We start from the raw sequence: 23,005 nt of genomic DNA, 5'->3' as shown, positions 1-23,005 counted from the left end.
AATTATATAAATCCAAGTCTTTTGATCTTATTTCACATCTCACTGAGTCAGGTAGGTGTGGACCTAAACTGTCTGCTGTTCATATGTCTAAAAGGTGTCATTGTTACATGGCATGAAAAGAAGTTTGTGTTTGATCTTGAAGGCATCAGGAGCCAAGTAACTTAGTTTTACTTCTGTTATTCAGAAATTAACAGGGGGATAAAAAAAAGATTGTGCCTCTTTTGCCTGATGGTTGTGTTTCTTCTCAAAAGTACAGTCCAAGTTCCTTCATTTTTGGTTACTTTCTTTATTTTTTTATTTTTTGTGAGACTGAAAATTGAACTGAGGTGTGCTCTGTCTCTGAGCTACACCCTTGTTTGTTTGTTTTGGTGGTACTGGGATTGAATCTAAGGACTTTTTACTTCCAAACTACATCTCCAAGCCCTATTTTGACTTATTTTTTAAATTTTGAAACAAGGTTTCACTAATTTGCAGAGGGCCTCACTAAGTTGCTGAGGCTGGCTTCAAACCTTTCAAACTCCCAAGTACTAGGATCATAGGTGTGCATTACCATTCCTGGCCTTTGGTAACTTTCTAGAAACATGACTGATAAGGACTTTATAGGTTTTTGAGAACAGAAATTATTTAAAGACTAAATTCTATTAGTGATTAATTTTAAATAAGGGACAGTAAGTATTAGACTCATTAATAGATTTTATGAAATCAACTAGTTATATTTAATGTGTTCTAGGTGTGTATTCATTAAAAATTGTACAACACCGAAGCATAGAAAACTATTGTTTTGAGAGCTCTAGATAATTAAAGAGCAATCTCAGTTTATTGGCATGTCTTTAAAATAATTTTCTTTTATTTATTATGTTATACTGCAAAGCAGTTATTTTAAAAAAGAATGAGGACTATATTTAGTTATAGAAGACTTCAAGAGACCCTTAAGGAAAAGACAAAGTAAAAAAAACCTAGGAAAAGGAATTAACTTGGCACTGGAATCTTGGCATTTTGAAATTATCTGTAACTATTCTCTGCCTAGATATTCCCGTTAGAAATTCCTTGCTGCCCAGTAAGTGTCCATATACACACCCTCTTAACTTTTTTTTTTACTTTATAAGGACCTGAGATTCTCATGACATTGTACACAAAATTACTTATGAGACCAGGAATGGATACATAATTTCTAAATTTTAGTACACACGGAAAATATGGGTCATTTTGTTCAAAGAATAGGGAAAAATGTTCCTTAAAAAACTGTAGTATCAGTGGAGCATGGTGGCTCACATTTATAATTTCAAAATTTGGGAGGCTGAGACAGGAGGATCCAGGTTTGCAGAAAGCCTCAGGTACTACTTAGTGAGGCCCTTTGCAACTTAGTGAGACCCTGTTTCAAAATAAAGACTAAAAAATAGGGCTGGGGGTGTAGCTCGGAAGTAGAATGCTTCTCCCCAGTACCACACACACACAACCCCCCCCCCCAGTATTATTAAAGTATCAAAATATAAAGCTTTTTCTTTTCTTTGTTTAGCCACTCCTAATTTCTTTTTTTTTTCAGTGTTTCTTTTTTTTTTGCGTTTATTTTTATTGGTGCACTGTATTCATACATCATAGTGGGATACAAACTTTTCTAGACATACATGCACACATCGCCCAGTCAGCCCCCATCCGATCCCCATCCCTTCCTCTCCCCATACCTCCCTCCCATGCTTGGCTTAGTGGTTGACATCTAGTATTATAGCAATTTATCCAAAATTAAAAATGATAATCTCACATAACAGTTTCATTTGTCTGATACCAAGCTTTTGATGACTTAAAGATAACATTTCAATATTTCTTTTTACTTTCTTTCTTACCAGAGAATATTTTTTTCTATTTTTTTAGGTGAAACTATCATATATTTATATATTTATTTTTCAGAAAAAAAATCTATCCTAATATGGAATATGGACTCTAGGTACCCAAAACGATCTTGAAAAAGAACAAAGCTAGAAGATATATATTTTCCGACCCAAACCATATAAAGCTACAATAATTGAAACAGTGTAGTACTATTCTAAAGGCAGATATATAAACCATTGGAGTTAAATAAAAGCCTAGAGCTAAATTCTTCCCTATATGTCAAGTTATTTTTGACAAGATTTCCACGAACATTTGGTGGTGTAAATAATAATCTTTTAACTAAATATTGTTGAAACATAATAATTACATGGAAAAGAATAAAATTGGACCCTTACCTAATCCCATATACAAATATTAACTCAAAATAGATAAAAGACCTAAATATAAATCTTAAGACTATTAACTTTTAGGAGAAAATCTGGGTCATAAAACCTCACAACACTGAAATTGGCAGTGATTTCTTGGATATGATTTCAATGGCACAGGCAACAGAAGAGTATACAAACTCCCTAAAAAATAATAAAAAAAATATTGTATATCCAAAGACAATGTAAACAGAGTTAACAGTTACTAATAGAATGGGATAAAATATTTCCAAATGCTATATCTGAAGGTATATTAATATTCCAACTAGAAATCCTAAAAATTAACAACAATAAAGGCAAACAATACCATTTAGAGATAGGTAAAAGACTAACATAAGTAATGAATCTCCACAGATAACCAATCTTAGTTGACTGTTGGATGGAAACTCTTGTTTCTCTGGTTCTGGTGTGTGTTACCTATTTCTTCTTTGTAGTTAATCTCTTTGAGTATTTTCTCTAGTGCTGTCTTGAAGACATAAATTCCTTCAGTTTCTGTTTGTCATGGAAGCTTCTTATTTCTCCATCTAATTTGATAGAAAGTTTTGCTGGGTAGGAAATTTTTGGCTGGAAGTTGTTTTCTTTCAGAGTTTGGAATATGTTACTCCAAGCCCTTCTGGCTCTCATGACTTGGTTTGGGAAGTCTGGAGTGATTCTAATTGGTTTGCCTCTGAATGTCACTTGGCCCTTTGTTTTTGTTGCCTTTAAGATTCTCTGCTTGGCTTCCACATTGGTCATTTTGACAATTATGTGGCGTGGGGATCCTCTTCTCTGATCCTGTCTAAAGGGAGTTCTATACGTTTCCTGGACCTGTGTATCAACCTCTTGCTCTATGTTTGGAAAATTTTCTGCTATTACTTCCTTGAAGAGATTGTTGATCCCTTTGGTATCACTTTCTTTTCCCTCCTCTATTCCAATTATTGTTAGGTTAGCTCTCTTAAATGGGCCCATATTTCTTCAATATCAGATTCCTGCTGTTGGATATTTTTTCCTAGATTAGAAACTATGCGTTCATTTTTGGAATGATCATCTTCTAAGAGTGAGATTCTGTTCTCCATGTGGTCTAATCGGTTGTTTGTGCTTTGAATTGAGGCCTTTACTTCATTAATTGCATCCTTTATCTCTTTTTGGCTCTCTCTGAGTTCTTTTTGAAGCACCTCTATTATTTCTACAGTTATTTTCCTGATTTGATCTTCTAGAAATCTCTGATTTTCTGTTTTATCGGGTTCTGATGCTGTGGGGTTGTGGACATTCATTGCTCCAGTATTATTCCTCTTTCCCATGATTTCGAAAGTTTGTGCCTTCTCTGGGTTCTTCCCTTGGGTCACTATGACTTCGCTTAAGGTGCTCTGGATCTCGAGTCAGTAGTATCTCAGACCCCACTACTCCTTTACTGGGTTGTATCACAGAGTCTCTGACCCAGAGAGTTGCTAGAGGCTGCTTTAGACTGTGGGGGGTGCCAGGTTGCACGTTCTCCTATGGTGTGATATCTCTGCCACCGCCACTCCCCCACTGGGTCAAGTCCCAGGGAGTACAGTACTGGGATTTCTCCTCTGTGGCCCGCAATTTGACTGACTGTTCTTGAGTACGCAGATGTAGCTGTACTGGATTCGGTGAATTCTCTGCTGCTGCCACCGATGGCAATATGGCGCTACTGCTACGCCCTCGGCCGTGAGGCTGGCGTATTTCTTCTTGGTTTTGATTTCCACTCGGAATCCCTGCGGCGTGTGCTGAGCTCAGCCACTGGGAGCTTTAGATTTTACCTACGGCGAGAAATCCCACCTGGCTGTTCCGCAGTGGCTCACCTCGGCTTGCTGTAGCCGTCCGGTGAATTTGCCGCTGCCGCCGGCAATATGGCGCTGCTGCCGTGTCCTTGGACGTGAAGCCGGTGTATCTCCTCTGTGGCTCTGAGCTCTGTTCTCAGCCCGCTTTCTCTCTGGAGCCTGGTGATTTTTTTGTTTCTCCGGCGATGCTGTTTTCTGGCTATGAAAGGCGCTGATTTTGTGTTAATGGAGATTGGTTGTTAGCGGGGCTCTTAAGCCCCGCTTTTCTCGGTCACCATCTTCCCGGAAGTCCTAATTTCTAAGTCAAAGAAAATAAAAACGCTAAATTATTAGCATAAATTTCATCATTCATATTTATATTGTGCATTGCCACTTTTAAATACAATTTAAGTTCATTCACCTATAAATAGAATTATCAATTTGCACGATTCCTGTTTTGTAGTTTGTTAGTGCTCACGGAGTGTATTGTTTTTGTGTGCGTGGTACTAGGGATTGAACCCAGGGGCATTTTACCTCTGTGCTATACTCCCAGCCTTATTTTTTATGCTTTATTTTTTTAAAGGGTCTCATTAAATTGTAGAGGGCCTCACTAAGTAGCTTATGCTGGCCATGAAACTGTGATCCTCCTCTCTCAGTCTCCCAAATACTGAGATTGCAAGTGTGTGTCACCACGCCCAGCTTACTTTATTCTTATTAGAACAGTAGAAACACTATGCAAAATATGTGTTTACTTAACTCAGGCATGTACATATCCTATGACTCCTTTCTGGTGTGTAAGAAAGCAGAAGTTCTTGGTTGTTTATGGTTATTAGAATGCCATTGTCTTTTTTCAGTTTCCTGCCTAGTCATTGGGAGATATAACACATTCACCTTGTCTTTGCTCTTAAACTTGTTGACCTCCCACACACTATGAGTCCACAAGAATTCCATGAATATTAGGTATTAGGAATGTTGTATACAAATGAATTGGCAAGAACTGGGGACCTGCATATTTAATATTCTCCCCTGTTATATTTTACTATACTATTGGACTCTTCCTATGAAATGCAAATTTAAAGATTATAATTATGAATTTCACAATGGCAACATCAGAATAATAAGAATTGGAACCTTCTCACAAGGAACCCTTTACAACAACAAAGATCAGATAACTGTGAGGTTGGTGTGTGTGTGTGTGTGTGTGTGTGTGTGTACACAAATATTATATTTATTACAACTATCTCTTTTTCTGGTATGAGGACATAGCTCTTTGTCAGATTTTCAGAGTAGCATTTGACTGAGCAGAAAGATAAAATACCATTTTAGAAGGATTTTAGCTCAGAAAAGAACCTCATCTCTCTACAAGGAAGGTGGTAATATTCTCAATACTCTCATTTCAACAACAGAAAGAACAGATACAAAGCAATTGGATTGTGGTGCCATTTACAGTGCATTCACAAAGTAATCAAGTTGGGAAATTACCCTCTGGAGATTTTACTGAAAGAAAATATGGGTATAACAGTATTATAAAGTATCTGAGCTAGCATATTTATCCATGCCTCCATGTTTTTGTATTTGAAGAAAATGGAGTCTAGGAAGGCTTGTGCCTTGAGAGCTCCTCACTGTTTAAAAGCATGTCCTGATTCTTGTCCCTTTGGACTACAAAGCTGCAGGAGAAAGGTGGTCTATTATGCCCAAAGGAAAGCTGAGACTCTTAAATTTTATAAAATAATGCTTCTGGCAAAAGCATTTGTTGCTCAGTGATGAATAACATCTTAGGTCACATGTGGCTGGCAAAATAAATTGTCTGCATCCTGCCTCATCACCTCTGTTAGGCATTGATATCACACTGTGTAAAAATGTGTGTTTTATACATGGAAAGGACACTAACATTTGTATGTACTGTTCTGAATTCTTTGCTGCTGGTGGATGCTGTGATAATTACACACAAATATTCATTCAGTCTGCCAACCATTTCTTTGTAATTGACAGTATGACTCCTGGGATCACTGAGAATTGTACATTTGGTGTAGCCCAGTAAAAGCCAGAAATAGGTTTTATACATTCCTCTGTCAGGCAGATGCAGTTCTGGGATGTTGGGGTCATTCGTTACAACCTTTGCTGCATCATCCCACACAAGCCCGGCCAAGATTCAGTTGTGTGAAAAATTGTTTTCAAGCTTTTAAAGTAAGATGGTTTATACTCCATGGTAAAAATTAGGAGCATTATGCATTTATAACTCTAGCAATAATTTTTAGCCATTTAACAACATGGGGAGTCTTAAACCATACTAAGCAATTCTTGAAGGGGAAATAAGGTATTTACCTTTTGGATTTTGCTCAATAATAATTGAAACACATTTGAAAAAGACAGTATAGTAATAGGAAATAAAATGGTAACAGCTTCCATATCTGTCAAGGTTGGTAATAGTTTAGAAGTTACTTTTCCCCCTTAAGTTTCAGATTCAGTACAATGTCATAAACTATCAACATAACGTTACTTAACAAACAATACAGTATTTATTTATAATAAAAGAATGAGGTAATTTAGAAACATAAAAAACCTGCTATAAACATTCTGGTATTGAAATATTTGTCTAAAGACTCGACTGATCATTTGTATTTTATATGCTATGCTATATGAAATATTTCCTTCTCATGTGTCAGAAAATAAAGGTAAAGGATACAAATTAATACATGTAGCAGAGATGACTGACATGCTGAAATACATCATTTCTCACACACATTCCTTCCTACTTTTTATTTGAGGAAATAAAAAAACTTTGATCTTTATATGGAGGTATCTTATTTTGTGGTAAAAAAAAATTGTTAATTTTTTTTTCTTTACTTGACTAGGATTGCTAATCTATCTCCTCATCCTCATCAGTACCTAGTCCCAAATTTCAGAATGGATGCATATCAGATAGAAACCTTTTTCCAGGCATGAGATATGAACTAAAATAAAAGGCCCAAGAACTATCATTGGCAATATTTTTCCCCTTGTAGAGCTTTCTGTTTCTATTTTAATTATGTCATATAATGTCAAGTCCCTTTTAAATAAGGTAATACTATAGAAGGGTGACTAAGAGCATTTATTTTAAAGGCAAAGAAATCAGCATTCTTTGTATTCTTTGTCTGAAAAGGGATGTTGTTAATTTCATATTTTATACCTCACAGGATTACTGTAAGTATTACAAAATTAATATATATCCTTAGTAACTGCTTGGTCTCACATTTTCAGAAGCTATTATTAGTAGTATTTACAAATAGAGAGAAAATAATAATGCTGCACTTGCTGCTGCTGCTGATGATGATAATGATGATGATGATCATGATGATGATAACAAACATTCTAAGCTGTTTAAAAGCTTCCCCAAACTTTCAGTTTGACCCGCTCTCTATAGGATCTCTTGACTTTTCATAGCCTCACTTTATCTCTTGCTACTTCTAAATTTTTCCTGGGCTTCTTTTCCCCTTTAATATCTTTCTCTTTCTAGTTCTCATTTTCTGAATATAGAAATTCTATTTTCCTCTTTCTAATATATTACATGGTTTTTGTTTTTTTTCAAAACTGTTAAAATTGGTGCCGCTCAGTGAGCCTACGGTGCTTGGCCCACTTGAAAGTGACTCCTCTGTGGCTGTACTGTTGGCCTTTCATGTACTCTCTGCTTGCCTATGTTTATTGTAGTTTCCCGGAGTTTGCTTAGGTAGAATTCAAATTCCAAAGGGGCTATACCCTTTCTGTTTCATGTCCTTTAAAAAATGATGAATCTCAAAGTCTTTGTCTTTTTTTCTCTCAATACACACATATGTGTGGCCTTACTTAATGTTTGCTAAACTTTTCATTATCTAGACCTAATTTTAAAGTGAATATATTTGGAGATAAGGGTTTCATTATACATTTTTATAGTTTTTGATTTTTGCCTCCATATTTTCATACATGTAATTTCAAGCATTTTCCATGTAGAAATATATTTGTATGTAGAAATGTATGTGAGTATTCAGCCTTTTACTTGTTTCTAAATATATTAATATTAATATAAAAGTACCAAATTGCTGGATATCTTTCTGTTGTCATACTTGAAGTTTGACAAAAGACTAGGTTTGTCAATTGTTTTCTGTCAAGGCCCAGAGTTGGACAGTAAGTATTTTAGCCTTTGTTGACCATACTTGGTCTTCTCTGTCATATATTCTGTCTCTCTTTTGTTTTAAAGGGTTTTTTGTTTTGTTTTGTTTTTTAGAAAAAGTGTTTGCCACTTAATACTAGACTTTCAAGGATTGAGATGCAAACTTTTTATGCAATTATATTCTATGTTAAAATTGGTAGTTTGTTTTAATGACACTTTAGTAATGTCTTCTTCATCTTTAGCTTACTATACAATAATAGGACATATTTGGCATATTTGGCCCACAGACAGAGTTATAACTTTATAATGATCTATATTTATAATAGTATATATTTATATAATAATATACAATTATATATTTGTAATAAATATATGAATATATTTATTATAAATATATTATGATATATATTTATGATGATGACATATCTAGGTCATTGTAATCAATTCTTTATGACTTGACTCCGTTAAACAGAACTTTCAGTGCCTTTCAAGTACTATACTCTGCAGTTTCTAAAAAGTAAATTTCCCTTGTAGAAATTATTGGAAAATAGCTTGTAAAATGACATATTGTCTAAGTGAAACCTGAGGAATGCTCCTTTGGTACTTGAGTTCTGTTATTGTCATTGCTGGTTTAACCACAGTTCTGGCCATAATAATTTGTGACAGACATTCCTTCATGTTTACCTCCCCAAATAGTCTCTCTGAGCATCTACACAGGCTCAGGTTGTGTTTGGGTTCAGTGTTCCAGGTGGAGTCCATTACATGACTTTAGGGGCTCTTCTGATTCCTTAGAGAGACTCTGACTCCAGGTATCTTCCCTGTGGATTATTCAAGAAAAATATTCCTTGAAGTCAAACTCAATTGCTGTATTTTTCCTTGAGTTTCTTTTATAACTCAAGGCTCAATTTCCTGAGCCCCATGACAACTGAGTCTTTCTTTTTCTTTCTTTCTTTCTTTCTTTCTTTTTTTTTTTTTTTTTTTTTTTTTTTTTTTTTTTTTTTTTTTTTTGCAGATCTGGGGATGGAACCCATGGGCATTTGACCTCCGAGCTACACACCCTGACCTATTTTTTTTTTATTCTTTATTTTGAAACCGGGTCTCACTGGGTTGCAGAGGGCCTCACTAAGTAGCTTGGGCTGTCTGTGAACTGCGATCCTCCAGTCTCAGCCTCCCGAATGCTGTGATTACAAGCGTGCGCCACCACGCCCGGCTGAGTTTTACTTTCTTCATGCCTTTTAAATACCATTCTGTCTTTGAATGTAGCTCTCTGAGTCTTGACTTTATCTACTGTGTTGGAACTTATTCATAAAAGGCTGTCTCTCTTTCCTTAGGTATTCTTTAGCACAGCACCTCTCCATGGTAGGGGTTAAAAACCATCAAACTGAATTAAAAATCCACTGATACCCAATTAACATGTTTTCCTCTGAGTCTTCTGGCTTTTTCTGAGAAAAAAGCAACTCTGTTAAGTGATTTAATGAAAATACCTTTCATTTAAATAGGGCTAAAAGAGACATGGCTTCCCCACAATATATTTTCTCTATTTTCTTGGCAATCATGCCAATTCTGATACATTTAACTATTTATGAGTCAATGATGAATTTCCAAAGTCTATCACTTAAGTTCTTAGTAGTTACTTTTTTTGTGTGGTACTGGGGTTCCTGGAAGCCCTTCTACCTCTGGGCTACACTCCCAGACCTATTTTATACTTTTTTATTTAGAAACAGGGTCTCTTAAGCCAGCGCGGCTGGCTTCGAATCTACACGATCCTCCTGTCTCTGCCTCCCAAGCGCGGGGATTACAATCGTGCGCCACCACGCCCGGCATTATTAGTTATTTTTATTTAAACATTGCCTAAAATGACTTCATAAGTTTTTTTAAATGTCTTAAAATGTTTTTGTCTCGTTCATAACTCACAGAAGCTCTTCTGAAGGAATAGCAGGATGGCTCATACTTTCTGTTACAACTCGAAGGGCTATATCCCTGCCCTCCACTCTTTGTCCCAGAAATTCACTTCAATTTTCTTCCCTGTGGCCACACCTCTACTAGGCTGTCCATAACAACAGGAATAGCATAAAAGGCCTATATTTTAATGAAAATTAACACTTAAATAGGCAAGATGGAGGCTAACTCCTTTAATACAATACTTAAGAAGCTGAGACAGAAGGATAACATGTTCAAGGCCAGCCTCTGTAACTTACCTGGGTTCAATCCTTTATTCCCCTATCATACATATAGGTGCAAAAAACCTCAGATCTGTGGTTTGGTTTCAGTGCCCCTGATGATCAGCCTCCTTTCTTAATCTCCCCAAGTATGAAACCCCTATTTCTTAGAAAGTCACCTGTCTGAGAGGGTGGGGTGAGAGGTCAACACAAGCTTAGAAAATAACATCTGATAACAACCCTGCAGTTCAACTAAGGCATTGAGATGAGGTTGGCAGTACTGAGGAATGGGAGAAGGTTCTTAGGTGATTTGGTTTATAAGAATTAATTATTAATTTATTCAAAGCCACTTTTGGTTGAATAGTAGATACCTTTCAGAAAGAACAATCAAATTATATTAGTTCTCAGAAAAAAAGACTTAATGAAGGTGCCTCCTAAATAATAGCATATATTAATTTACATTTGTACTTATCTATAGATGTTGTCAAAACTTGAATAGTGGAAGGACTTGAAAAATTTTTGAAAAATTCTTTGTGAAAGAACCTATCACACCACCTGACACATGCAGTGATTGATATATATGGAATATATAAACATACATATATATATGATTTATATCATATATAATTTTAAACATAATCATATATTTAATTATATATTTAATTATCTATATTTATATTTGATTGAACTGGAAATCTGAAATGTCACTCCTTTTATCCCTAAAATAATTAAATAAAAAAACTCAACTGCTAGTGTCAATGATTTTTATTTTGGGGCTTGGTAAACTAAGTTCTAATTTGGCTGACTAATTATATTTGAAGTTACAAGCAAAGATACTTAGAATTTGCCCTATAAAATTTTGAGTATTTCATTACTGCTGCTATTGAAATTCAACCACTTTAAAATCTATGGCACAATGTGACCTGGCAGTCAGAGATGTCTATGGACTAGAAAAATGTTTACAAGTTATGCTAAGGATTGTAACACTAAACTGACTTTTTTTTTTAAGATGATAAGTTTAAGAATGTAAATAGGTAAGGGATTTTCTTGCTAAGGAAAACTGACACAATTCTTGGCCAAAAGAAAATTATAAGGGGGAATGGCTTAAAAGGGGTCCTATAAATTTGCTTTCTATCCTACTGAAAGACCGACCACACTAGCAAAGTGAGGACTGCATAGGAACAGCTCAGATGGGCAAAACCTATTTACTTCCCTCAGCTTAACTAAGTTTTAAATAGGTTAGTCCTAACTGTAGGTCTCTTACAGGTCTCTTCTCAAAGCATTTGTTTTAGAAAACTTACATTTTTAAATATTTTCTTTGTCCTTTGAGGCGTAATTTTTTTTTCAGATTCTTGCAAATTTACACCGCAAAAACATCTTTTTCTAGGAATTGAGAATCATTGCTTTGAAATGTAAACATTATAGAGATAGGACCCCCCCAACTTCCAGTCCTTTCCATGAGTGCCAATTGGGAAAGAGGATATATTGACTCAGAAAAAAACATTTGGCAACTCAGGTTTAATACATTTAGTACATCCTATTGAACAGCCTCCCTATTAACAGTCTCCAGTTCACCTTAAAAATCACCCTGAAAGCCAGACCTGGTGGTGCATCCATGTATTCCTAGCATTCAGGAAGGTGAAACAGAAGGATCATGGCTCACTGACAGCCTCAGCTACTTAGTGAGGCTCTTTGAACTCAATGCAACCTTGTTTCAAAATAAAGAATTAAAAAAAAATAGGGCCTGGGTGTAGCTTGGAGGTAGAATGCCCCTGGTTTACATCCTCCATACTACAAAAAAAAAAAAAATCACTCTGGCTGCCTCTTGTTTTTCCTATTGGTCTGTGTTGATAGTATCTGAATAAAATCAGCTTTTTTTTTCTCATCTTGTGCTGTATGGTTTTTCTTCAACAGTAACTGTATTATCTGCCAAGATATATGTCTTACGGTGATTTTGCATCATATTAACATAGATGTCTATTTTTTCTAACATTTTTAAAGCATATCATTTTGGAGAACTTGCAACCTTTGTATTGCCTTTAATATTAAACTTGCATGAGTGCAAGGAGTGTGGGAGTGCCAGAGCCAGCCGGCAAAAGTACGGTTCTGAAGAGAGGCGTGAGGATGAAGAATTCAACTCTAAGAATTTGATTCTCAGAATATTTAATTTATTCTAATGTGGAGGGACTGCCAGCCTATCTCTACTGGCAGACCCCTGCTCCTGGGTCAATATCTCTACTGGTCGACAACTACTCGTGGGTCAGTATTCTCTATTGCACTGATGCTGGGTTTGTTTTTCCAGAGGTATTTATACAGTTACAGGTCAATCAATATCCTCGTGCTACCACCACCAGAATACAATAAAGACCAATCCAAAGCACATATATTACAGATAGGTTACTCAGTACCCTCGTGCCATCACCATCTGATCTTCTCCCAGACCTTTTACTCTGAACTTTCCATGACCCCAAACTTTGTTGACTCTGGATGAAGAACTGTCAGCTGAGTCAGAAACAATCTAGGGGAAAGTCTTAATAGCTCCCCACATGGGAGTATTTGTAAGTGAATGTATGTATGTTTCTAAGTAATGTACAAAGTACTAAAAATCCATGATAAAAATTATGAAGTTTTGAATATTTTTTCTTATCTTTTTTCCCTTATATAGGTCTGTTTACTGTATTCTTCCTCTCATCTGAGAATTGGTACAGAGAAACAAACTCTGTTCACATTAGAGCGCCTGTGCACAGCCATTCCAGCATTGCAGACATCTTCTTCCTAGGGCTGTCTGTTACAGTAGATAAAGAGAGAGCCCACTTAATCAAAGGGTGTCTTAGTAAAATATGGTCTCACTGCCTAGATCTCTGTATGTGCTGGCAACAGCTTTCCTAACTTTTCACTATAAAAGAAGAGGAAAAATATATTTCACTGATGATTCAGACCTTAAAATGCCTTTGGATGTTGCAACAGTTTCTTCCTACCATAAAGGGGGATGCCCTGAAGTACTTATTATTAAAATTTTGGAGATGAGGAGCATATAGAAAAAGAGGAGCTATCTGAATAAAATATTTGTTCTTGCCAAGAAGGGGAAGCAAGGTCTTATTAGATCGCTAAAAAAGTAAGTTTGTGGTTGGCGGTCATACAGAAGAATTCAAAATTGTCCTTTGATGCATGAAAAGCATTTTATTCAGTTTTTCACTTTTCCTGTGATACATCAGCAAATTTCCTCAAACTACTCAGATACACTAGGAGGATTAAATTTTGATTCTAACCCTGGGAATGAGGCAGGATGTGAGGCTGGCTCACCAGTTCCTGAGAGTGACACTGTTTTAGGCTTCTTCTTACACAGAAAACTTGAAGGTAAGATGCTACACTTGAAGAAATGACATCAGACAGGCAAGGGAGTCAGTCAGTCTTTTTCTTAATCAAATTAATATTGATAGCCTGCTAGGGTAAGATAGGGATGAGGAAATGAATATGGAGTATACCCTGTCTTTTGATGGAAAACAGCAGTTTCTCAAAAGAAACTGCTATCTACATAAGTGACAAGGGACCTACTTCAAAATTGTAATGTGTATGGCAGCAGAGATTATGTGGATGAATTCTTCCTGTCAGCTAAACCATTTTGTATCTTGGGTTCACTTTCACTTTTAAGTCAATCCATTTGTGGTCCTTTTCCTTTGTTATTTAGTTTAAAGTTGAGGATGATAAAATCAGCTGAGAGAGGAAGTTGACAATCTGGTAAATAGCCATGGATTTTCTCTTTTCAGTAATAAAAAGCATATCAAGGGTCAAGGTAGTGTGTAATACTTCTGTAGGAAACACATTTTCTGCTTTGTCTCAGATGAGTTTGAATATTAAAAATTGCCAGACAGGTAGAATTATCAATCAGGTTTCCATGTTCATAGGAGGTTGAAGGATAACTGGCTTCTTTCTACCTGCATGGGAATTTCAGCAGCATGACAGAGGCTTCTCTAGGGGCTGGTGGCAGTGAGGCTGAGGCTCATGATGTGGGAAGAAGCTGGTGTGTGCTGCCCTTTGCTTCTCTGCTGTTAGAAATCCCAGAAGGGCCTTGTTTCCTGTCCTGGAAAATCTAGCTCATGAGAGAAAATGAATGGAGTAGAAAAAATTTTATATGTTTATAAGGTAGAATATGAACAGAAAGGGAAATAATAACCTTTATATATTATTTCTTTAATTAAATAGCATGATAATCTTTTATGTGCCTCATTATCATTCCAATTGTTGGCCTGTTTTGTATATGTTATTTTTGCACATGATAATCTGCATGAATATAATTTTTTCCTCAAGTCTCCATTATACAAATGTTAATACCAACTAAGTTTTTTCTAGGAACAAAAACTAAATCATTCATTTATTTCTTTTTTGTTCTTATTATTGGTGCATTGTAGTCATACACCTTAATATATTACCAGATGGTAGAGGAATACATGCACACTTCACTCATTCAGCCCTTACCCAATTCCCACTCTTTTCCCTGACCCCTCAATTCTTTTCATGTTTGGTTTATTAATTGACTTTAATATGTTTGTGAATGTACATCACGTACATTAGGGAATTTTTCTCTTTTTTAAAAAAAATCACTGTGTGTCAGTCACTATGCTAGGTACTTGTCAAATGGGAACTCATATAAATTTTTCTATGTTGAATTCTTCTTGTGCTTTTAAGGTACTGCCATAGTCGTGTGATATGAGATTTTATTTCGCTCATAATTATTTTTTATCATCTTTTGGCTTTCAAATTAAACTTTAATTTCAAGGTGTTTTGGAGTTAATACTTTTGTTACATTTCCTGTAGCACCAAACCAGATATAGAGACCAAGGGAGCAGAATAGAAGTCTAAGAAATAAATCCACACACTTACAGCCAACTGAGTTTTGATAGTCTGTTCAACAAATGGTGTTGAACAAATGGTGTTGGCAAAACTGGTTAACCATATGCAGAAAAATGGAAATATATCCCACTTTCTCATCTTTCAAAGAGTCAATTAAAGATGGATTAAATACTTGGAAATTAGACCAGAGACCTTGAGGCTCCTTAAAGAGGGTATAGGTCCAACACTGCAACACATAGGCACAGATAAAAACTTTCTCAACAAGACCCTAAAGACATAACAAACTAAAAGGCAAATCAATATGTGGGATTGCATTAAACTGAAGAGCTTCTGTTCAGGAAAGGAAACTGTCAAGAACCTCAATCGAGAGCCAACAGAATGGGAGAAGATTTCTGCCACCTTCAATAGAGGACTAATATTTAGAATATACAGAGAACTCAAGAAACTCAACACTAACAAAACAAATAATCCAATCAAAAAATGGGTAAGTGAACTAAATAGACACTTCACAAAAGAAGAAATTCAAATGTCCAATAAATGCATGAAAAAAATGCTCAATATCACTGGCAATCAGACGTTGCAAATCAAAACTACCCTGAGATTTTACCTAATTTTAACTAAAATGGCAATCATTCAAAACACAAACAAAAACAAATGCTGGCAGGAATGTGGATAAGTGAAAACTCTAAAACATTGTTAGTGGAATTGCAAATTAGTGAAACCACTTTGGAAAACAGTTTGGAGGATCCTTAGAAGAATGGGAACAATTGACCATTTGATCCAGCAATACCACTTCTGAGTATCTACTAAAAAAAAAAAAAAAAAAAAAAGGAAACCAAACTACCAAATGAATTCATGCATATCTATGTTCATAGCTGCACAATTCACCATTGTCAAACTATGGAACCAGCCAAGATGTCCATCAATAGATGAATGGATTACAAAACTGTGGGATATGTACACAATGGAATTTTTCTCAGCCATAAAAAAAAACTCAATTACATCATTTTCAGGGAAATGGATGGAACTGGAGGACATTATGCTAAGTGAGATTAGTCAGTCACAAAAAATAAGAAATAGGATGCTTTCTCTAATATGTGAAAGCTAAGGAGAAATGGATCATAGTAGGAACTCTAGATAAAAAAGGAGATCCTATAGAGGAGCAAATAAGGCAACTTAACTGAGGGGATGGGAGGGGGGAACAAGGAGGCTCTCTAAAGCACAGGATGTACTTAAACAAACATACTGATGTCAACTACTAAGCCAAGTGTGGGAAGGAAGGATGGGGAGTATGGGGTGGGGATTGGGTAAGGGGCTAACTAGGTGATGTGTGCATGTATATTTATATAAGTTTTAATCCCATTATGATGTATGAATACAATGTACCAATAAAAAAACTTTTAAAAAGTCATATAAAATATCAATTTGATTAATTTATTCTTTTTTTTACAACAATAATATACTGGACCTCAAAGGTCAAAACAAAAATGTTTAACATTAATTTATTTGGCAAAGACTCTCAACTACATTTTGAAAATAATTAGTCAGGTCTTTGTTAGCTCCTGTTAGCTTTCATACGCAAGGTTGAAGCAGGATTTTTCAACCAAAGAACAAGGCTATAAAATGTCTTGGCCCCAGATATGTGGTCCTAGAAGATTGACCTTTTGGATATCATAGACTAATTTCTAAATTTAATGAAGCTAAAGATCACTGAACATATTTATACATAATAAAGATTTGGATGAAGTCTTTGTTAATTCACGTGAGCCAATGAGGAGCCATTGTCAATAGGCCAACTGTTTGTACTTCAAGGTAAAAATTTCAGTTTGAAAATAAACTTTTCAACCTGACCAGTTGCCAAAATCCTGTGAGAATATGGCTCAAAGGAGATAAATTTACTTTTAAACTCTTGGGTGATTAAGAGGCATCAAAATTGAGTAAAATTAAGAGAGTCTAGAAACCTCGAAGGGCAAGGAGAGGTTTCTAGCTTTGATGATATGATGCAAATAATAAATTTAAATAAAGGAAACAAATTGGCACTTGTGGAATAGTTTTTCCAGCCCTTATAAGCAGCCTTGTCTGAAGAAATACTGGTCTTCAGTTTTTGGAGAAGAGTACATTGAGAAAATAGAGTTACTGCAATTCATCTCAAAACACAAAACTCTTTTTCATTAATCTTTTATAAAATGAGCCAAAATTCTGATTCTCATGAACATTGATTGGCCTGGAAGAAGAAATCTATACCATAAATATAGAAATGTACTCCATGCAATGAATTAAGAGATATACTTCATAATGAAGGTAAGACTTAGCCATTAACTAAAACCAATATTCTAGGGTATCTGAAAAAAAAAACTCTAGAAAATCTCAGCTGTAAGAACTCTGCTTATATTCCCTTTATACACAAACATACTTTTGCTTACAGGTGCAGTGCAGTTAAATAGCAGGAGGGCATAGGTTTTCAGTGCCATATGTAATCATTATTCCCATTAGCCATTCTATAGAGCATCAAGTCCAGCCATTTTCCTTTCCTGCTCATTTGCATGGTTGGTTTTTGGAGGTGGTGATTTTATGTGTCAGGCTTTGGTGGCATAATTCACTTTTTTCCTTCTTTGTTTGTTTACTACAGAGATTGCTAAGTTCCATATCATTTGACTCTGTTCTCTTGCTGGCTGGTTACTCACACATACCTTCTACATTCCATGATTTAGCCAGCAAAAAAAGAGTCAAAATATAATGGTTTGGAATATTGCCATGGGTTCTTGTTTTTATATACTTTAGAAAAAATAACCAGAACTGCACTGCTGCAAACTTGAGCAAAGTTTTATTATTACAAAAGTAGAAAGAAAAGACAGAATAATCAAAGCACTACATCAGAGGGATGCAGTGGAGTGCCTTGAAGTAAGACACTGAAGTCTCTAAACAAATAACATATCTTATAATAATTTATTATTTTCTTTCACTCATCCTGTTTAGGCAATAGTCTTCTTTTCCCACCAAAAACAGGTGCAAGCCCACCAATTATTTTTGCTGTGTAAACCTTTTTCTTTTTTTTTTCCTATTTCTTCTTTTTTAAATTTTTTTTTATTGGTGCATTATATTCATACAACTTATTGGGGTAAAAAACTTGTGTGTACAAACATGTACTCATCGCTGATTTAACCCCTACCCAAATCCCATCCCATTCCCTCCCTGTCCCTCCCTCCCTTGCTTGGCTTAGTGATTGACTTCGATATATTTAAGTACATTGTGAGCTTTAGAGATTTTCCTCTTCACCCCTCATTTCTCCTCCTTTAGGTTGACTTGTTTGCTCCTCTTTTCTCCCTAACTCTCACATATTAGGGAAAGCATCTGATTTCTTATTTTTTGTGCCTGACTAATCTCACTTAGCATAATGTCCTCCAGTTCTATCCATTTCCCTGAAAATGATGTAATTGAGTTTTTTTTTTGATGGCTGAGTAAAATTTCATTGTGTACATATCCCACAGTTTTGTAATCCATTCATCTGTTGATGGACATCTTGGCTCGTTCCATAGTTTGGCTATGGTGAATTGTGCAGCTATGAACATAGATACACATGCATTAGTTTGGTAGTTTGGTTTCTTTTCTTTTGGGTAGATACCCAACAGTGGTATTGCTGGATCAAATGGTAGATTTGTTCCCATTCTTCTGAGGATTCTACATACTGTTTTCCAAAGTGGTTGCACTAATTTGCAATCCCACCAACAATGTCTTAGAGTTCCCACTTCTCCACATCCTCGCCAGCATCTGTTGTTGTTTGTGTTTTGAATGATGGCCATTCTAGTTGGAGTTAGGTGAAATCTCAGGGTAGTTTTGATTTGCATCTCTCTGATTGCCAGTGATGTTGAGCATTTTTTCATGCATTTATTGGCCATTTGAATTTCTTCTTTTGTGAAGTGTCTATTTAGTTCATTTGCCCATTTTGTTATTGGATGCTTTGTTTTCTTAGTGTTGAGTTTCTTGAGTTCTCTGTATATTCTAGATATTAGTCCTCTATCAGTGGTGTAGGTGGCAAAAGTCTTCTCTCATTCTGTTGGCTCTTGATTGAGATTCTTGATAGTTTCCTTTGCTGAACAGAAGCTCTTCAGTTTCATGCAATCCCATGTATTGATTCTCCTTTTAGTTTGTTGTGCCTTTGGGGTCTTGTTGAGGAAATGTTTGTCTGTGCCTATGTGTTGTAGTGTTGGACCTATGCCCTCTTCAAGGAGCTTCAAATCTCTGGTTTAATTTCCAATTCTTTGATCCATCGTGAGTTGACTTTTGTACAGGGTGAAAAAGTGGGATTAACATCCAATTTTCTGCACATGGTTAACCAGTTTTGCCAACACCATTTGTTGAAGAGGCTATCTTTTTTCCAGTGTATGTTTTTGGCCTCTTTGTCAAAAATCAATTGGCTGAAAGTGTGTGGACTTGTTTCTGGGTCTTCTATTCTGCTCCATTGGTCTATATATCTGTTCTTTTGCCAGTACCATGCTGTTTTTATTACAATGGCTTTGTAGTATAGTTTAAAGTCAGGAATTGTGATTCCTCCTGCATGGTTTTTGTTGCTGAGAACTACCTTGGCTATTCTGGGCTTTTTGTTATTCCAGATAAATTTAAGGACTGATTTTTCTATGTCTGTGAGGAATGATCTTGGTAGTTTAATGGGCATTGCATTAAATCTGTAGATCACTTTTGGGAGGATGGCCATTTTAATGATATTTATTCTGCCAATCCATGAACATAACATGGAAGGTCTTTCCATCTTCTAAGATCTTCTTCAATTTCTTTTTTCAGTGTTTTATAATTTTATTTGTAGAGATCTTTTACCTCCTTGGTCAAGTTCATTCCTAGGTATTTTATTTTTTTGTGGGAGATCCTGAGTGGAAGTGTTTTCTGAATTTCTTTTTCAGTGGATTTATGGTTGGTGTACAGGAAAGCTTCTGATTTTTTAAGATTGATTTTGTATCCAGATACCTTGCTGAATTTGTTGATCAGTTCTATAAGCCTTTTGGTTGAGTTTGTGGGGTTTTCTAAATATAATATCATGTCATCTGCAAATAGTGAAAGCTTAAGTTCTTCTTTTCCTATTTGTACTCCTTTGATTTCCTTTTCTTGCCTTATTGCTCTGGCTAGAGTCTCTAGTACTATATTGAAGAGAAGTGGTGATAGTGGACATCCTTGTCTCGTTCCAGTTTTTAGGGGAAATTCTTGAAGTTTTTCCCCATTTAATATGATGTTGGCAGTGGGCTTATTGTAGATTGCCTTAATAATGTTGAGATATGTTCCTTCTATTCCAATTCTCTGCAGTGTTTTTATCATAAATGGATGTTGAATTTTATCAAATGCTTTTTCAGCATCTATTGAGATGATCATGTGGTTTTTGTCTTTGATTCTGTTTATATGATGAATTACATGGATTGATTTTTGTATATTGAACCAGCCTTGCATCCCTGGGATGAACCCTACCTGGTCATGGTGAATGATTTTCTTGTTGTGGTTTTGAATGCGTGTTGCTAATATTTTGTTTAATAGTTTTGCATCCAAGTTCATCAGAGATATGGGCCTGTAGTTTTCCCAGAGGTTTTGATATGTTGTTTCTTTATTTTCATTTGTTTCTAGAAATTTCTTGATTTCACCTCTTACATCTTCTATGACCCATTCTTCATTCAAAAGTGTGGTGTTCAGTCTCCACATGTTTATGTTGTTTCTCTGGGTCTTCTTATAGTTGATTTCTAGTTTCATTCCATTATGGTCTGAAATGACACAGTGAAGTATGTAACATTTTTTGAATTTGCTAGTGCTCATTTTGTGTCCCAGGATGTGATCTATTTTGGAGAATGTTCCATGAGCAGCTGAGAAAAATGTAAACTCTGCTGTAGTTGGGTGAAATATTCTATATGTGTCCAACAGGTCCATTTAGTTAATGGTGTTCTTTAGTTCTGAGACATCTTTACTGACCCTTTGTCTGGAAGATCGGTCTAGTATTGTGAGAAGTGTGTTGAAGTCTCCCAGTATTATTGTGTTGGGATTTATGTGTGACTTCATGTCACAAAGAGTTTGATTTATGAAAGTAGCTGCCCCTGTGTTTGGGGCATAGATGTTGATTATTGTTATTTCCTCTTGCTGGACTATTCCTTTTACCAGTAAAATGTGACCTTCTTTGTCTCTTCTAATAAGTTTGGGTTTGAAGTCTAACTTGTCTGATATCATAGTTGCTTCTCCTGCTTGTCTTCAAGTACCTTTAGCATGGATTAATCTAATAATAGTTAATCTATTTGACTATTTTCTCTAGCGCTGGTTTTGAAGACATAAATTACTTGAGATTCTGTTTGTCATGGAAGCTTCTTATTTCTCCATCTAATTTGATAGAAATTTTTGCTGGGTAGGAAATTTTTGGCTGGAAGTTGTTTTCTTTCAGAGTTTGGAATATGTTACTCCAAGCCCTTCTGGCTTTCAGAACTTGGTTTGGGAAGTCTGGAGTGATTCTAATTGGTTTGCCTCTGAATGTCACATGGCCTTTTGTTTTTGTTGCTTTAAGATTCTCTCCTTGGCTTCCACATTAGTCATTTTGACAATTATGTGGCATGGGGATCCTCTTCTCTGATCCTGTCTAAAGGGAGTTTTATAAGTTTCCTTGACCTGAGTATCGACTTCTTGCTCTATGTTTGGAAAATTTTCTGCTATTACTTCCTTGAAGAGATTGTTGATCCCTTTGGTTTCACCTTCTTTTCCCTCCTCTATTCAAATTATTCTTAGGTTAGCTCTCTTGAAATGGGCCCATATTTCTTCAATGTCAGATTCCTGCTGTCGGGTTTTTTTTTCTAAATTAGAAACTGTGCATTCATTTTTAGAATGATCATCTTCAAGAAGCGAGATTCTTTTCTCCATGTGGTCTAATCTGTTGTTTATATTTTGAATTGAAGCCTTTACTTCATTAATTGCATCCTTTATCTCTTTTTGACTCTCTCTCTAAATTCTTTTCGAAAGTCCTCTATTATTTCTAAAGTTATTTTCCTAATTTGATCTTCTAGAGATCTTTTGGATTTCTGTGTTATCAGATTCTGATGTTGTGGGGTTGTTGGCATTCACTGCTCCATTGTTATTTCTCTTTCCCATGATTCTGGAAGTTTGTGCCTTCTCTGGGTTCTTCCCTGGGTCACTATGAGTTCACTTAAGATGCTCTGGATCTCATGTCTGTGGTATCTCAGTCACCACTACCCCTTTACTGGGTTGTATCACAAAGTCTCAGACCAAGGGAGTCAATCAAGGCTGCTTAGACCGTGGGGGGTGCCAAGTTGGGCGTTCTCCAGTGGGGAGTTGTGACTATGCTATGATATCTCTGCCACTGCCACTCCCCCACTGGGCTGCACTGCTAAAATCTCCGACCCAGGGAGACTATCTGCGCAAGTCCCTGAGAGTGCAGTACTGGGATTTCTCCCCTAGGGGCCGCAATTTGACTCACGGTTGTTGAGTGCGCTGATGGAGCTGTAGTGAACTCAGTGGATTCGCTGCTGCCACCACTGGCAATATGGCACCACTGCTACACCCTCGGCCGTGATGTGGCGTATTTCTTCTCTGGTTTTGAACTCCGCTCTGAGTCCTTGCCAGTTGTGCTGTGCCCGGCCCTTGGGAGCTTTAGATGTTCCCTGCACCAACGAAACTGCTGACTGCCGCCCAGCTGTTCAGCACCTGCTCACATCAGCTCGCTGTCCACCCCTCCTCTCAGGCGTCTGGTGGCTGGTTGAGTGGGTTGGTCTAGGGCCATCCGGTGAACTCACCGCTGCTGCTAGCAGTAAGACGCTGCTTCTGCATCCTAGGCCGCGAGGCCAGAGTACCTCCTCTCTGGATTTGAGC

Source organism: Muscardinus avellanarius (assembly GCF_963383645.1).
Source record: "Muscardinus avellanarius genome assembly, chromosome: 15".
NCBI lineage: Eukaryota > Metazoa > Chordata > Mammalia > Rodentia > Gliridae > Muscardinus > Muscardinus avellanarius.
Note: the sequence above shows the minus strand (reverse complement) of the source record.